Source organism: Anomaloglossus baeobatrachus, chromosome 6 (genome assembly GCF_048569485.1).
Source record: "Anomaloglossus baeobatrachus isolate aAnoBae1 chromosome 6, aAnoBae1.hap1, whole genome shotgun sequence".
In the NCBI taxonomy this organism is placed as follows: Eukaryota; Metazoa; Chordata; class Amphibia; order Anura; family Aromobatidae; genus Anomaloglossus; species Anomaloglossus baeobatrachus.
This window is the reverse complement of record NC_134358.1, coordinates 470,236,682-470,255,250: the sequence shown is the minus strand read 5'-3', so window position 1 is coordinate 470,255,250 and position 18,569 is coordinate 470,236,682. Positions and strand designations below refer to the sequence as shown.

The window sequence follows — 18,569 nt, the reverse complement described above, 5'->3', positions numbered from 1 at the left end:
ACCACAGACACAAGCAACAAGCGCAGAGTTCAGGAACATACTAGTAAGGACTCGAGTTGCCTGTCAGGTCGGTACCTAGGAGCAGAGCAGAGCAGAGCCAGCTGCATAGTTCACTCAGCAGCGGGGCCACAGACACACAGTGCAGGCAAGGAAGCCAAAACGGCCCGGCTGGGTGGGAGAAGCCCTGAACCCCTCACAGACTCCGTGGACAGTACTCTGCTGAATACCATCATCAGTAAAGGACAAAGAAACTGCAAAACCGTGAGTCTGCCTGTTTATTGTGCTCGTGTCCTGCACTCCCCCCATAGACCAACATACTGCCCCGGGGAAAAGGCTCTACCCGTGGGGAGCCGTCCCATCTCAAGCTGCCTTCCATCACCCCGGAGGTTCTGCAGCAGCGGTGGTCACCTCTGATCACATTCCACGGGTGGCGTCACGAACATAACCCCCCTTTTTATTGTGGAACCAGGGAACACAGACCGGGTCACGACACCGTGATCCCCTTTCCAGAAGCGACCCCTTGGCCCGGTTCTGGGTATCCCCTTAACCCCTGGCGACACAACTTTGGCGTCACGAACAGGATGCGGACTGGACCCGGCTGCAACCCGGGTGACGTGTGCCTGTGAAGACTTATTGCATCGCATAAAAGACTTGAACTGTGAATTGTTGCAACAAAGAACGGACTTTAAACTTTGCAAAGATACCTGGAAAAATCCAAAAACATCATTGGTAAAATTTTCCAGGCGCCATCTTTAATCACGCCATTACCTGCTACGCGCGGGAAAACATCGCGCCTAAACTAAGACTCCACCCCCTGCTTGCAGAGGAGGTGCGCTCGGTGCTGCGACCCGAACGAAAACGCAGAAAAGTGTCCCAGGCTTGCTGTCAAGAAGACTGGTGAAATTAACTAAGGGGGCGCAAAGATGTCGCAGCAGGGAGACGCTGTTGTACCCGGCGGTGCAGCGGCACCTATCATGCCGTTCCTGATGCCGTACACCCCGGGTGCAGTGTGGCTGCCGCAGTACTCAGGTGAGCCCAACACACTTAATGACTTTATCGGAAAGCTAAAAATCTACTACAACATGTACCCCCTGATAGAAGCTCAGCGTGTTGGTATGCTTATGGGACAGTTAACTGGCAATGCCCAGCGGGAGGCTACATCCTGGCCGGACGATGCAAAGGACACTGTAGAGCATATAATAGCTGGACTAAAAGCAACTTTTGAATCCACTGCCGGCAGCCGGGCTAAAATGAGGTTCTTTGGATGCAAGCAAAAACCTAGAGAGAGCGCAAGAGACTTTGCCTTAAACTTACAGGAGGCGCTCAGAGCACTTAAATTAGCAGAACCTGCCTTAGCCCCTGGAGCAGATAAGCTGCTGATAGACCAATTCCTGGATGGACTCTCATCCCCTTCCCACCGGGGACAACTGAGCATGATGGTGATCCAGGATCCAGGACTAACATTTGCCCAGCTAAAGGATAGAGCCATCCGCCTCCAGCAGGTGGAGGAGCCGCAGGATATAGACTCTGTTCAACACCTTACAGTGGCACCCCAGCAGCCAGTAGTGCCGGTGACATCGGCCATGTCAGCGGCTGCTGCTAACCACCTGGAGCCGATCACTAATGAGGCTCTCCATCAAAAGCTTGAAGCCCTTACAGACACTGTTGCTTCCATGGCTAGAATCGTCCAGGAGCTGCGTGGATCCAAGTCTGCACCCAAGATTGAGCTGGCGACCAGCAAGGAGGATGTCCCATGGATGAGGCCTAGGAGATACCAAGCGACGAGAGGACGACCCAGCGACCGCTACCAGCCGGATGGACAGCCCATTTGCCGCCGTTGCAATGAGCCAGGTCACTTTGCCCGTGAATGTGCTTTAAATGGGGATCCCCTGGGGAGGCGGGCCGCTCCTCAGGAATGAACTCTCAAGGCCCTTCACCCTGGCACGACAAGTATGTGGGGGGACGTCCAGTCATCCCCATCGTGCTGGATGGCATTCCGCTCAACGCCTTGCTGGACACTGGTTCCCAAATAACATCAATTCCGCATGTCCTTTATAAGAGGTACTGGGCTGATTCAGACGTTAGCAGTGGTCCATCTAATGTTGCATTGAATATATGGGCTAGCAATGGTGAATTAGTACCACAGGTTGGTTTCAGAGAAATGACCATTAAGATTGGGAGAGTAGAATTGCAGAATCAGGGTATTATCATTGTTGATGTTGACCGACGAGAACGTGAACCAACTATGCTGCTAGGAATGAATGTAATTGAAAATTGTTTTGCAGAGGTAATTACTGTCTTGCAGCAGATCGTCGAGACTGCCAAACCTGGGCAACAGAGACTCCTGCAGAAGGAAATTAAAGCCTTGATGCTGAAGCAGCAGGTAGAAATGTCAGGAGGTGAAATTGGCAGTGCAAGGGTAAGTGACCCAATACCTATTGTAATTCCTCCCAAAACAGAAATGCTGGTCTGGTGTAGAGCCGCAATAGGCATCAGAGGGCGAGACTATCAGGCCCTGGTAGAACCTGTGTACTCAGACAGTAGGCCCACTGTATTGACGGCCAGAGGAATAGTTGAGGTACACAGGGGAAGAGTGCCAATACGCCTTCTAAATTGTGGGGAAGATGAGGTCACCCTACCTAAGTATGCTACCATGGCTAAGCTATATACGGTTGATAACAACGCCATCACCACCGTTGAGCCCTTGAAGCCGTCAAATCAGGCGGAAGACAATGGCTCAGAGGGAAAGCTGGAGGATTGGTGCCAAAAGCTACATGTAGGCACCGATTCTACACCCTCCCATCAAAAGCATGGAGTATACAGGGTAGTGAAAGAATATGAACAAATATTCAGCAAACACCCATTAGACTTTGGGCAGATCAAAGGGGTAGAGCACACTATACCCACAGGTAACCATCCACCCATAAAGGAGAGGTATAGACCAGTACCACCGGCTCACTACCAATGCGCCAAAGACATGCTCAAAGAAATGAAAGAAGCAGGGGTAATAAGAGACAGTTGTAGCCCCTGGGCAGCCCCACTAGTGCTAGTTAAGAAAAAAGATGGGACCATGAGGATGTGTGTAGACTACAGACGGATCAACCGCATTACACACAAGGATGCATACCCATTACCTAGGATAGAAGAGTCATTGGCTGCATTAAAATCCGCTACTTACTTTTCCACCCTAGATCTGACTAGTGGGTATTGGCAAGTTCCTGTGGCAGAGGCTGACAAGGAGAAGACAGCGTTCACCACGCCGATGGGCCTCTGTGAGTTCAATTGTATGCCGTTTGGACTCTGCAATGCACCTGGAACCTTCCAGCGACTGATGGAGTGCTGCCTAGGACATAAGAACTTTGAAACTGTCCTCCTGTACCTGGATGACGTCATAGTCTACTCCAAGACCTATGAGCAGCATCTACAAGACCTGGCAGAAGTGTTTGAAGCCTTATCCGGATACGGCATGAAAATCAAGCCATCCAAGTGTCACCTTCTAAAGCCAAGGGTACAGTACCTGGGACATGTCGTGAGCTCAGAAGGGGTAGCACCAGATCCTGAAAAAGTTACCGTGATCAGAGATTGGCCGAGACCCGCCAGCGTGAAAGAGGTGAGGCAATTCCTGGGACTGGTAGGCTACTATAGAAGATTTATAAAAGGGTTCACGAAGCTAGCAGCTCCCCTACAAGACATCCTGGTAGGACAGTCAAAGAAGTCTGCAGCCCGAAATCCTCCTTTCCAGTGGAGTGATGAGAGAGAAGAGTCCTTTAAGAAGTTGAAGTGGGCACTGACAGGAGAAGAGATCCTGGCATATCCAGATTACCATCAACCCTTCATTTTGTACACGGATGCCAGCAACGTAGGACTGGGAGCAGTATTGTCTCAAAAGCAGGAAGGCAAGGAGAAAGTTATTGCCTTTGCAAGCAGGAAGCTCCGGCCTACAGAAAGAAACCCAGAGAATTACAGCTCCTTCAAGTTAGAACTACTGGCAGTAGTTTGGGCTGTAACAGAGCGTTTCAAACACTACCTGGCAGCTGCAGAATTTACCATCTTTACTGACAACAATCCATTGACCCACCTGGACTCTGCAAAATTAGGTGCACTGGAACAGCGATGGATAGCCCGACTGTCAAACTACAACTTTGTCATCAAGTACAGGGCAGGCCACAAGAATGGGAATGCAGATGCCTTATCCGGATGCCACACTCGGGGAACGTGGAAGAGGAACCGGAGGGACTGGAAGAAATTGAGCTGCCGGCCTTTCACCGTCCTAAGGTGGGACAGTATCAACCGAGTGTCTACCAAAAACAACAGCAGGCAACTCTCAACCCATTAGCACACCACGGATGGGCTGACACACAAGACAGCGATCCAGCTGTGAAGCTAGTGAAAGAACTGCTTACACAACAAGGTGCATACCCTAATCAGAATGCCCCAGCTGAGACGCAACATCTCTGGAAGGAGAGAGGTAAATTGTTCCTGTACCAAGGGAAGCTCTGTAGAAGGCACACCAATCCAAAAACACATGAGTTGGTCTGGCAGATCATCGTGCCCAAGAGAGACGTCAAGATGGTTCTGGAAGCTTACCACAACGGTGCTGGTCATTTTGGTTGGAAAAAGTTGGAAGTGCTCTTAAGAGAAAGATTCTACTGGGTTGGCATGAGAAAATCAATTGAAGATTGGTGTAGAAAATGCGGACCGTGCAACCTCAGAAGAAAGGATCAACAGAACCAGAGAGCTCCACTCCAGTCCATAGTAACAAAGCAACCACTCGAGCTAGTCGCATTAGACCACGTCAAGTTGTCACCAAGCCGGTCCGGCTATGTCTATGCCTTAACCATCGTGGACCATTACTCACGCTTCTTAGTGGTGGTACCCGTGAAAGACCTTACAGCTAGAACAGCAGCTAAAGCATTCCAGACGTACTTTTGCAGACCCCATGGTTACCCAGAACAAGTCCTTGCAGATCAAGGTCCAGCTTTCGAATCACAGATCTTCCAAGAATTCTGCAACATGTATGGCTGTAAAAAGATTCGCACAACAGCATACCATCCCCAAACAAATGGCTTATGTGAGAAGATGAACCATATTGTGATTGACCTGTTGAAGACCTTACCAGAGTCAGAAAGAAATCAATGGCCAGAGAAATTGCCAGACTTGGTGGACTTGTACAATCATGTCCCGGTGAGTTCTACAAACTGCACCCCCGCTTACCTCACGCGTGCAAGGCCCGGTAAACTGCCAATTGATTTAGATATGGGAATTCTGAAGCCAGATGCAGAAGTTCAAGAATCCAATTGGGATACCCTACGTCAGCAACAGTATCGCCAAGTACAAGAGTGCGTAGAGAAAAGTCTCCAACAAGCTAGGGGAAGACAGGAGAGAACCTTCAACCAGCATGCTCTAGCAACCCCATTGCAACCTGGTGACCAAGTTCTCAAGAGGAAACGGCGCACAAACAAATTGGATAATCAGTGGGAAACCACCCCATATACAGTCTTGCCATCCAGTATGGATAATCCCAAAGTGTGTCTCATCAGTAAGGATGAAGGAAGGACATCAGCTGTCGTGTCAAGAGATCAACTCAAACCGTGTCCTGAAACCCTGAAGACACCAGAAGTCACCTTACCCGTACAGGTACAACCTGTCAAGAAGGAAGAAGATGTATTCCATACAGTCTTAGGAGATTTCCCAAAAACATGGCCAAATTACTATGGAGCAGTAGTAGTCCCAATGATCGCCTTCCCTCAAGTGGCGGAACCAGCATCAGAACTCGTACCACAAGAAGTCCCAAGACATGAAGAACTGGAAGTTGAAACCGTAGAGGAAGAACAGATTCCTGGTCCCGGTGAGCTTGCCAGTCCTACAGTCAGTCCACCATCCTCACAAGTACCAGAAACACCAAATAGGTACACTTCCACCCACACCATTATGCTAAGTACACCCAGTACACCAGCAGTACGCAGGTCACAGCGTAGTACTCAGGGTCAGATACCAGCAAGATATAAAGACTAATGTGGAATTGCATATAAAATGTACATATGTTATAATGTTTATATGAAAAACCGTAACAGTTTAGTGTACAGAAAAGGTGAGAGAAGAGTGGTGTAAGGTGGCAGCACGGAGAGTTACAACTTGATCACATTGTTGGTGGCCCGAGGGCCGTGAGGTCTACTGCACTTATGACCAGAGTAGAGACACCTTTAAGAAGTGTTTGTTGATTGAAATGTTTATTTAATTGCAACGTTAAGACCAAAAGCCCAGTACCTACAGAGACTATACTGTATGAACACTTACATATTCTTGAACATTTTGGACTCTTTTTGAACTTTAAGGTTTTTGTATTTTTTCCTTTTGAGACTCTGTATTTATATATACACTTGTTGTTGATAACTTGTTTGTTTGTTTCACAGTCCCGGAGTACTGTTCTTCACTAAGGGGGAATGTGGCACCCCAGGGTTGCCACAGTAACAACACAAAGGGTTAACTCCCCACACACAACACCAAGACCTCCTGGCCAGAAGGGGGAGACCAAGCTGCTTCCCTGTATATTCTGGTGGGGGGAGGAAATGGTCAGTAGTAGTTTCAGTTTGGAAGTTCAGTGCAGAGCACTGAGGAGACAGGATCTCTGCAGGTTGGAAGCTGGCTTTAGCTCACCTCAGGATCCACTGACCAATTCCAGGCCTAGCTGAGGGTCTGAGGAAAGGAGAAAGAGTACACAGAGGAACATTCCTGGGAGGCAGAGCATTGCAGAGCTCATCCCCAGTGGAGCACACAGAACGGATGCTGGATCCGAGACTGCAGGTTACATACTGCACAGTTACCATCAGAGAAGTGAAGATTCCAGATCTTGCACCTGTACCACAGACACAAGCAACAAGCGCAGAGTTCAGGAACATACTAGTAAGGACTCGAGTTGCCTGTCAGGTCGGTACCTAGGAGCAGAGCAGAGCAGAGCCAGCTGCATAGTTCACTCAGCAGCGGGGCCACAGACACACAGTGCAGGCAAGGAAGCCAAAACGGCCCGGCTGGGTGGGAGAAGCCCTGAACCCCTCACAGACTCCGTGGACAGTACTCTGCTGAATACCATCATCAGTAAAGGACAAAGAAACTGCAAAACCGTGAGTCTGCCTGTTTATTGTGCTCGTGTCCTGCACTCCCCCCATAGACTAACATACTGCCCCGGGGAAAAGGCTCTACCCGTGGGGAGCCGTCCCATCTCAAGCTGCCTTCCATCACCCCGGAGGTTCTGCAGCAGCGGTGGTCACCTCTGATCACATTCCACGGGTGGCGTCACGAACATAACCCCCCTTTTTATTGTGGAACCAGGGAACACAGACCGGGTCACGACACCGTGATCCCCTTTCCAGAAGCGACCCCTTGGCCCGGTTCTGGGTATCCCCTTAACCCCTGGCGACACAGAGGCGTGTTCAAAATGCAGCCCATACAGTCTAGAATCTACCAAGGCCAGACAGCAGACAGGGGTCGGAATAGGTAGCAAAACCCGACTCACATATTATTTATTTTGGAGCTGCTATCAATCAAATAGCAGTGCATTTCTGTAACTTTACTTGCATATGCTGTATTTCTGAAATAAAACATCTGATCTCAGAACAAAAGGTATGCTTAAATTCAGTATCCTAGTGCCAGTATAGCACTGGTTTTAGTTTATATATGAAAATCCTCATGGTTGGTTCTCTTCAAATGAATTTGGACACTGTTGCGAGGTCCCAACTGAGAGTGATCGGGACATGCGGACCTGTAGGAAAAGAAAATGAACCTTCATGTATACATAAACAGAGACAGTTGTACATGATACTTGTATTATTCAATTCATGTTTCACAGATTCTTATGGTCGGGAACAACCATATTTAAGAGGAGAGGAATGTAAGAGGTGGTAAAACGATATAATGTGTAATGTGATGTGATGTAAAGTGTAACATGTTCTTGCGTAGTAATGTACAGTAATATGCCATCATGCATAAGGTAATAAATGTGTATTAGGGTGAGGTATAAAGTATAACAATATTGTTATATGAGAATGTGTAAGATGTAGTGTAGTGCAAGATTTAGCAGAGTTGTGTATACAGTAAGCTGGGGGTCCCCAACCTGTAGCTCGTGAGCGACATGTGGCTTGCTTGCTCCTGACGTGGCTCGCAATCGGTCACCGGAAATGTAGCTGTACAGGGCCGCGAGACCATCTTTTTGTCAGGGCCTGCGTTTATTGGTGGCAGACTGGGCAGCTGATGCAGGGCCCCACGCTCTGAGGAGCCCTCAGCCTTTTAATCATAAACTTCAGTGATTGTTCTGTACAATCACTGAAGCTTCTGCAGTTGCAGAATGACCTTTAGTGACATCACAGTCATGTGACTCAGCAAAGGTCCTAACGCTGCACTGCGGGAGTAACCAAGCCTAGACAGATTTTAGAAAAAAGGGCTGTGGTGGAGCGGAGAGGAGCAGTATTTATTTACAATGAACATTAGGGGGAGGTGGGGGAGTTTTTTGGGGCACATCATGGGGAAATGAGGGACATTATGGGTCAGTGGGGGATATTATGAATCACATTGGGACATTATAAGGCAGTGGGGGACATTATAAAATAAATTGGGACATTATGGGTCAATGACAGACATTTTGAAGCATTTTGGGACATTATGGGTAAATGGGGGACATTATAGAGTAAATTGGGACATTGTGGGGCAATGAGGGACATTATGGAGCAAATTGGGACATTATGGGGAAATTGTGGACATTAGGAATCAAATTGGGACATTATAGGGCAGGGGGGACATTATAAAGTAAATTGGGATATTATGGGGCAGTGAGGGATATTGGGACATTGTGGGGGAATAGAAACATAGGGTAATGGGGAAATTATGAGGAAAATTGGCACATTATGGGTCAATGAGGGACATTTTGGGGAAATAGTAACATTATGGAGCAAAATGATTGGGACATTATGGGGAAATGGGGGACATTATGGTGGAAATTATGAAGCAAATTAGGACATTATGGAGCAATGGGGGACATTATTGGGCAATGAGGGTGATTATGAGACAATTGGGAAGGGGGTTGTGAAAGGCAGCATAGTATACTGAGGAGCGAGGTGGGGTTTGGAATTTATGCCGAGATGTAGTATTGGGGACATATTATAACAAGGGCAAAAATTGGGGGGACAGTATGGAAAAGAGCCCTTTGTGGGGCTATTTTGGAAAGGAGCTGTGTGTGGGGGGATATTTTGTACAGGAAGCAATTAACATCCCCTTCTGATTCCACTTGTTTCCCCAGACATTATTGAATAAAGGCGGCCAGGATGGGGAATATTATTAAATAAAAGGGGCCAGGATGAGGGACATAATTACTATATGAGGCCAGAATGAGGGACATACAGTAAAGACCAAAAGTTTGGACACACCTTCTCATCTCTAGAACAACTGTTAAGAGGAGACTTTGTGCAGTAGGCCTTCATGGTAAAATAGCTGCTAGGAAACCACTGCTAAGGACAGGCAACAAGCAGAAGAGACTTGTTTGGACTAAAGAACACAAGGAATGGACATTAGACCAGTGGAAATCTGTGCTTTGGTCTGAGGAGTCCAAATTTTAGATCTTTGGACCCAACCACCGTGTCTTTGTAGAAAAGGTGAACGGATGGACTCTACATGGCTGGTTCCCACCGTGAAGCATGGAGGAGGAGGTGTGATGGTATGGGGGTGCTTTGCTGGTGACACTGTTGGGAATTTATTCAAAATTGAAGGCATACAGAACCAGCATGCCTACCACAGCATCTTGCAGCGGCATGCTATTCCATCCGGTTTGCGTTTAGTTGGACCATCATTTGTTTTTCAACAGGACAATGACCCAAAACACACCTCCAGGCTGTGTAAGGGCTATTTGACTGAGAAGGAGAGTGATGGGGTGCTACCCCAGATGACCTGGTCTCCACAGTCACCAGACCTGAACCCAATTGAGATGGTTTGGGGTGAGCTGGACCGCAGAGTAAAGGCAAAAGGGTCAACAAGTGCCAAGCATCTCTGGGAACTCCTTCAAGACTGTTGGAAGAACATTTCCGGTGACTACCTCTTGAAGCTCATCAAGAGAATGCCAAGAGTGTGCAAAGCAGTAATCAAAGCAAAAGGTGGCTACTTTGAAGAACCTAGAATATAAGACATATTTTCAGTTATTTCACACTTTTTTAAGTATTTGATTCCACTTGTTTTAATTCATAGTTTTGATGTCTTCAATGTGAATCTACAATTTTCAGAGTCATGAAAATAAAGAAAACTCATTGAATGAGAAGGTGTGTCCAAACTTTTGGTCTGTACTGTATATTATTGGTTTATGGTGGAAAGTAAGGCATAATTACTGTAGGGGCAATTTAGGGGACATTATTCCATGGGACAACAAAAGTCTGACGTAGTGTAGAAATTTGTGAAAAAGTGTGGAATATGCTCTTGAAGCGAAATAGCTATAGGTGACTGTGTGTTATTTTCTGTAGAGTTGTGTCATGGCAGGAAGAAGTGATGGCGGTCAGCGCCAGATTAAGAGGAAAAGTGAAGATGAATAACTTCAGCTAGAGATGTCACTGGTAAGACAATGTATTACATGTACACACACTATACATTATATACAGAGCCTGTGTGTATAATTTAATTGATGATCACTGAATTACCTGTACATCTGTATTTCTCCCTTCTATGTGGTAATGTTCGGTTACTACGGGGTATAATTATGGCGTGGTGGCATTACTCTCTTGTATGTGGTTGTATTTAATCACTGTGTTGGTAATATGTTATCTGGTCATAGTGTCGCGGTATTTCTCCCTTGTATGTGCCTGTCACTATGTGGTAGTAATATGTTATGTAGTCATGGTATGGCAGTATTTCTCCCTTGTATGTGGCTGTCTTTGGTCACTATGTGGTGGTAATATGTTGTCTGGCCACGGTCTGGTGGCATTTCTCGCTTGTATGTGGTATTGTATAGTGGATTGTGTTGTGTATGAAGGTCACTTTTTCTCTCTGATATCAATATGGGGAAGATTCTTTATTTCCAATTGTTATTTAGTATTTTGTACTGCTAAATTGGCTTTGACTACGTCTTCGTCTCCACAATGTGTCTCTTGACCGACTTTCAAAGTCAACTGTGGCTCTCAAGGTAAAAAAGGTTGGGGACCACTGCAGTCAGCTTATAAGAATGTTATGTAGGATATAGGCATTATATAAGTGATGTCACCATCTAGTGGCTGGTTGTTGTATTACGGGTATAAGTTAGGTTGCCCAGCAACCAATTGCAGGGCAAGTGACAGTTGTCAGTTGGGATTTGCCATTTGGGGAGGAGCTAATGCTTAGAAAAAGGACAGTCTCCATCTTGTAATTCAGATAGGGTCTCAGACTGAGAAGACAGTGGAGTGTTGGCTTACTGGATTTCTCATTGTTAACTCCTGAACGTCTTGAGCTGACGCCTCAAATTTGGTGCCAGGGTGAGCTTCCATTTTTCCTCCAACGGAAGATGCGGACGTGGAGTTCACCTGTGGGAAGAGGTATCAAGCCCATTGAAAATCGTAGACCTAAGCCAGGAGGATCAGAGTATAAAGGACAGAATTGGATGAAGATAGATCACCCGGGAGCCAAAAGAAATTCCAGAAATGAGTTGCAACTTAGGAAGGAAATATGATGGTGGTATCCATTTTGCAATATGATACCGACGTCCATTTTGTCTTCCGCATGGTGCTTTCAGTTAGACAATGAATTTTTATGTTTGTGTATTGAACACAGAATGAGTTTCTGGGCACATTTCTAAGAAGATATTTTTTCAACACACACTGACGTTTGAGATAAATCACTATCTAACTCTTCCCTTTAGAAGGAATCTGGAGTTCATTATTTTTTCCCTTGAAAAGGAAATCAAAGCTCATTATTTTTTGCTCTTTGTTTTCACTTATATATAGATAAGAGATGTGCACACATACACCCCCCTCTCATGGCAGTATGCCCACACTACCTATTAAAACACTAACTGAAATTAATATCTAATCTTGAAGAATACTGAAATACAACCAATCAGTGGTAAAATACTAATGCAACCAATAAGATGCTTATATTTTGTATATTATCTGTTACGCCCCAAAATGGAACTGTATAAAAACCCAGTATTTCCTCCAAATAAAGGGGAATTTTGTTATAGCTAGAGCTGCTGGTGTGTTTATCCTTATTCCCTCTGTCAACGACATTCATCTGTAACACGATGAGGATCCCCGAATGGCACTAGTCCCCATATGTTGCCATGACAGAAGGAAGGCAAGAAAGTGTCTTCTTGCATGCGTTGTTACCACAGTTTGTTGAAAAAGACTGTTCAGTAAAGTGAGTTTTGAAGATGAACTTTGGGTGTGTGGCTGACCCTGAGTGCCAAAACTTGGAAGATGGCAGCAAAATGCAAGAAACCAGTGAGTGTAATGCACCACACTCACCTCAACAAACACAACCAATGATCCATTTCAATTTGAGGTGCCAGGGTGCAACAATACAGCCTTGCACACAACTACCACCCTCTGGCGTCTTACAAAATGGGTAATGACTGGAAAGTTTTAGCAGGAGTTTCAAGACAGCGAAAGAAAATAGTGTCCATTCTGCGCTCCGCTCTGTCCCTGGGTGACTGACAATGCTGAGCTCAGAAGGTTGAGATGCTGGAAGGAAGATGGTGGCACAGTGGCCTCGAAGCAGCAGCACAGAAAATAAGGTGCCGCACACCTGAATGGATGATGAAGCTGCCGTCAAGCAAATTTATACCTTTGGTAATGAGTTGGGACAAGGAAGATTTGGGGTTGTCATCGAAGCTACACACAAGGAGACGCAGAAGAAGTGGGTGATTAAAAGGTCCATAGAGAAAAGGCCGGGAGCTCCATTGTCAAACTGCTGGAATGGGAGATTTCCATCTTGAAAAGGGAAAATTATAATCACATCATCCACCTGGAGGAAGTGTTCAAGACGCCCAAGAGGGTGTACCAGGTCATGGAGCTATGTGAAGGTGGAGAGCTGCGTAGGATCCTGCGCCGAAGGAAGCTGCTGTTGGACAGTGAAACTAGACACGTCATCCACAGCTTAGCCTTCACCATTGCCTATCTGCACAAGAGTGGGATCGTTCCCCGGGATATGAAGTTAGAAAACATTTTAGTACAAAGCGCTGACATACCAGAAGGTGGAGTGATGGTGCTGAACATAAAGGGGACAGATTTCAGTTTGGCAGTACAGAAAGGAGGAGTTGGCAGTGAAAACATGTTGCAGTCCACCTGTTGGACCCTGATATATATGGCTCCCAAAGTGAGCAACGCTCATGGTTACAGTCAGAATTGCAAAATTTGGAGCATCAGTGTCATCATGTACATGCTGTTGTCTGAGGATCCTCTGTTTATGGAAAGCTCAAAAGATAATCTTTTTGAGCACATAAAGCAAGGGGAACTAAACGATTCAGCTTTGGTGTGACAGTCAGTGAGAGAGGCGGCCAAAGACATTTTACAGAAACGTCTGAGAGTGGATCCTGATGACTATGCCACTTGAAAAGCGAGGGCAAAGGGTATAAGTCACGGGCAAAGGATTCCCTCCGGTAAGTGCCCCGGCCTCACTTCACAGAGAAAGTGTTTGGTTCCTTGCTGGATGTGTGGATAGGTGCGTTGCTGTTCTTACTTTTCAGAAGGCCACTTCTTGCCTTGCTTTTAGGCAGGCCAGGACCAGATGTGGAGGAAATGGAGAGAGAGGCTGATAGTTCTTATTAAACTACAGTTCTTTACTATTTAGTCTCTGGATGGCAACTTTAAAAGAGAAGTAGCGGGCACAAATCTCAGTTTGTTTCATTAGCATCAAACACCAACAGACACAATTCCTCCAAGTTCACCTTGATTTTCATTATTGCAGATGTTTTCAGTCTTCCTGCCAAAGCCCAGCATAGCACAATGGAGCCGTCCCTGAGAGTCATTCTTCTCCCCGTGCAGCTCTGTGTCTTCCCAGCAACATAGAGTATCGATGCTCTTAGATCCACCACACTGGTGTCACCTAGGTACAGAGATGTACCAAGTTAATGGCGAAAGGGAAGGAAAACCCTGTGTCTAGGGAAAGGGAAGATGGTGACCCCTGATTAAATCTACTGCATATCCCTGGGTTCCCTCATCACCCTAGATAGGTTCTACAGCTATGCTGGAGATCAAAATTAGAGAACAACACACAATTTCTTAAATGTTAAGGTTATTGTGTAGTCCTATGTGATTATATCCTAACATGAGTAAACTCTCAGTATATTGAGCTTATTTCATAAGTTGAATTTATTGTTAAGTACATACTTAAAATGTAAATGAGATAAGGGTAAAAGAACACTGATCAAAATTAGAGAACACTTTCAGATATCTGCAAGTTACTGTTGTTATTTGGTACCTGGTGCTAATTTTCTTAATTATCTGACAAAACCCTATTTAACTATCAGCCTAACTTTCCAGTTTCCACTGGCTTTGCAAAAATGGTGTGCTCTTCCAAAGTCAGCAGGTTGTCCAGATCAGAGGTTCCCAACTCCAGTCCTCAAGGCACACCAACAGTGCATGTTTTCAGGATTTCTTTAGCATTGCATGGGTGTTGGATTCAGCACCTTTGCAGGTGATTAAATTATCACCTGTGCAATACTAAGGAAATCCTGAAAACATGCACTGTTGGTGTGCCTTGAGGACTGGAGTTGGGAACCTCTGGTCCAGATGAAAGCCAAAGGAGGGACCCTATCAGCTATAGCAAGAGAAGTTAGTCGTTCCGAGTCTGTGTTTTTGAGAATATTGCATCTTTACAACATCACAAACTCTTTCTAGTCCCCCAAGAAGACTGGTCGCCCTCGAAAGACAAATGCAAGAGAGGACAGGATAATGCAGAGAATCTCCGTGAGTATTCATTTCAACACTTGAGCTGGAATTGCTCGCTAGTTCAGCACTGCACAAGGTATGGATCTGTCTCGTCATACAGTGTGATGACGTTTAAGAGCATTTGGATTGAACGCCCACTCTGCAGTAACCAAACCTCTCATTAGCAGAAAGAATCCAAAGGCTAGACTCACCATGGTAAGGGGCACGTTGTGTGGACAGCGAAGAAGTGGTCCCCAGTTAATTTTAGTGATGAAAGCAAGTTTAATTTATTTGGGTCTAATGGAAAACATTATGATCGTTGACAAACTGGGAAAAGACTAAACCCAACATGTGTTAAGAAGTCAGTGAAAGGTCATGGAGGAAGTGTTATGGTTTGGGGAATGTTTTCTGCAGCAGGAGAAACTTCTTCAACAACACGTGGTTCCTTACTTGCATTCACCATTCAATCAGCCAGCAATTTTCATGCTGGACAATGCCCCTTGAAAAAGAAAACATTGAAACAATGAAATGGCCAGCCCAGAGTCCTGATCTAAACCCATAGAAAACCTCTGGAAAATCCTTGGTGACAAATTTATGGACAGGAAACCCACAGCAGTCAATGAACTGTGCAAGAGACTGGAAGAAGAGTGGACCCCAATCACACCAGAGCAGTGTGAGAGACTAGTGATATCCTGTGGCCGCAGATGTGCTGAAATCATTCAAAGCAAAGGCCTGTAAACTTCTTACTGATTGGTGACTGTTGTTACCTTCAAAAAATATAGTTATAATCTTTCTCTGTGCTACAGTCATTGCTGTTCTCTCACTAACTACGATCATCACGTTTTGGGCAAAATAAAGGTTTAATGTTGATAAACTTTGGATCTTTTGCAAAACACTGTTCTAGTGGCATGGTGTACCCCATACACAAAATACCTTCAAATATTGATCAATGTAGATTACATTATTTCTGAAAAAAGCAAGTGATCATACATTGTTCTCTAATTTTGATATCCAAGTGTTTCTCACCAAGCCGGATACCTGATCCTAGGCATCCCTGGTGCTGGGCCCTAAATAGGGAACGGATGGGATGAGCTCTTCATCAACCCCACTAAACACTATAGATGAGACAAGGTGGACACAGGTGGGGAAAATGCATGGGGGTGACACAGGTTCAGCAAAGTATTCAGCACAATACCATAGAGGAGTAGAAGCCACCTGCTTGCAACCAAGGCTTGAATGAACTGAAAATTTTACCAGCACCAGTCCAAGGAAGGAAGGGGTATTTAAGCTCCAAGATAATGCTGATATCATCAGCACCTCGGTGGAAGGTGAGCTCCTGCTGGGTCCAAATGGGAGAGAGATGACTCCAGCAGGAAAGCTACCTATACCAATGAATTCTGACAGCAGAAACAATGGAAAGTTAGGGAGCATTCTGCACAGCCAAATACTGTGACTTTATATGGCCAGAAACCACATGACTGTCTGTCACCCATGACACACCCGTGACAACTGGATTGCATAATCGCCTTGTGTCCAACTCTATACCCTACCTGCAAGGGGTGCCATGACCTTTGGCTAATCCTAGATTTTTCTACTGGTTTTAGTTCTGCGTTGTAACCACCCTTCATGTGTCCATATGTTATCTCAAAGTCAAGATACCCCTGCTGGGTCTCGATGTTGCAGCCTCCACGAGTCAAAACGACCTGACGGATCCGTCCGTGCACACTCAACTCTGGTTGTTCCCTCACTGAACTCTAAGATGGAGTCTGTCTCTCTCCCTCAGTACTAGCTCCTCACCCATGGGCTCATCCCATCTGCCAACTGTCACTCACCCTGCAGTCGGTTGCCAGGCAACCTATCTTACCAACATTCTATGTTATAACCTTATATCACTAGCCCAACACTGCTACATCTGTAGATTACACTACATCTTATGCATTCCTATATTTTGCATTATTTTCTTACATAACTTTATATCTTATCACATAAATATATATATTTCAATATACGGTAAGTATGAAAAAAAAAGTATTTTAAAGGACAATGTAGTTTGCATTTTTGTAAGGCATCATTCAGTCTACAATGTATAAATACTAACATAAAACTTAACCAGAAATACAACACAAAGTAGAAACTAATATTTCTCAACCCTGCAGGATACTTCTAATGAGGCCGCTTCATCTCAGTGTTGGGTTTCACCTTATCTTATCAACCTTTCATGTTTTCTGATACATGATACCTGGGGCCAAGATCCAGGACCTGATCACTCACCTCTGCATACTTCTGTAAATTGGGAAACTCTTAGCCCCTTAACACTGATTACACTGTACCGTTAAACATGCACCTTGTCCATTTGGTGAATTGTTGTTCTCTGTATGATGTTATTTTCAATTTTTAGATTTACGGTAAAACCTTATTATTTTGCCAAGTCTATTGAATAAAATGGATAAAAATATGGCTGAGTGTCCCAGAATATCAAGCACTCAAAACAGTATTATAGTCATGAAGTAGGAAAAGAAGACAGAAGACCTTAAAATAATGAATGAGTGATTGCTTGATTGATTGTACAGCATATCAGTTATCTTAAAACGGTACAAAACTGCAGAGATCTGTCCAAATAAAAAAATAAATAAACAGCAAAAAAACATGCATAATATGCAGTATATCTATCATTTTTAATTATTTAAATTTAATTTCACATTGAAACACACAGATATACATGCACACTGGCTTCTAATGAGCTTAATTAGTCAGCTTGAAATATGGATGCTTGATTGTGAGCCTGCTCCGCTCCTCTCAACTCCCAACAGCCTCTGAAATTAGGCTCAACCTGCTAAAAAAAAGTCCTTTGCACAGACCAGCATGTTGGGAACTCTTTAGACTGTCTGTGAACCAATACATTTAATCCGATTTCAGCTACAATGTACGCCAAGTTTTTGGGATTTTTTGGGGGTACTTTGCATGCTGCGACATCGCTAGCCAATTGTAGCGATGCCGAGCGCGATAGTCCCCGCCCCCGTCACAGCTGCGATATCTTGTGATTGCTGCCATAGCGAACATTATCGCTACGGCAGCTTCACATGCACTTACCTGCCCTGCGACGTCGCTCTGGCCGGCGAACCGCCTCCTTCCTAAGGGGGCGGGTTGTGCGGCGTCATAGCGACGTCACACGGCAGGCGGCCAATAGAAGCGGAGGGGCGGAGATGAGCGGGACGTAAACATCCCGCCCACCTCCTTCCTTCCTCATTGCAGGCGGGATGCAGATAAGGAGATGTTCGTCGCTCCTGTGGCTTCATACACAGCGATGTGTGCTGCCGCATGAACGAGGAACAACATCGTACCTGTCGGTGCAGCGAAATTATGGAAATGACCGACACTACACATATCACTGATTTTTGACGCTTTTGCGATCGTTTATCGGTGCTTCTGGGCTTTACATGTTGTGACGTCGTTACCGGCGCCGTATGTGCGTCACTTTCGATTTGACCCCGACGAGATCGCATTAGCGATGTCGCAACGTGCAAAGTACCCCTCATACTAAATATGTCACGCAGGTGTTGGTGATGCCTCCCTATACTACATCCATGGTTCTGAAAATTGAGGGGGCCAATGCAAATGGGTAAATACTGTGTTTCCTCAAAAATAAGACAGCATCTTATATTATTTTTTTGCTCCGAAAGATGGGTTAGGGCTTATTTTCAG

At 45.4% G+C, this 18,569-nt stretch overlaps 1 pseudogene; it reads left to right on the top strand.

The window, feature by feature from the left end:
- The first annotated feature begins 12,655 nt into the window (after positions 1–12,655).
- On the top strand, positions 12,656–13,551 carry LOC142243763 (serine/threonine-protein kinase 33 pseudogene; annotated as a pseudogene).
- The last annotated feature ends 5,018 nt before the right edge of the window (positions 13,552–18,569 follow it).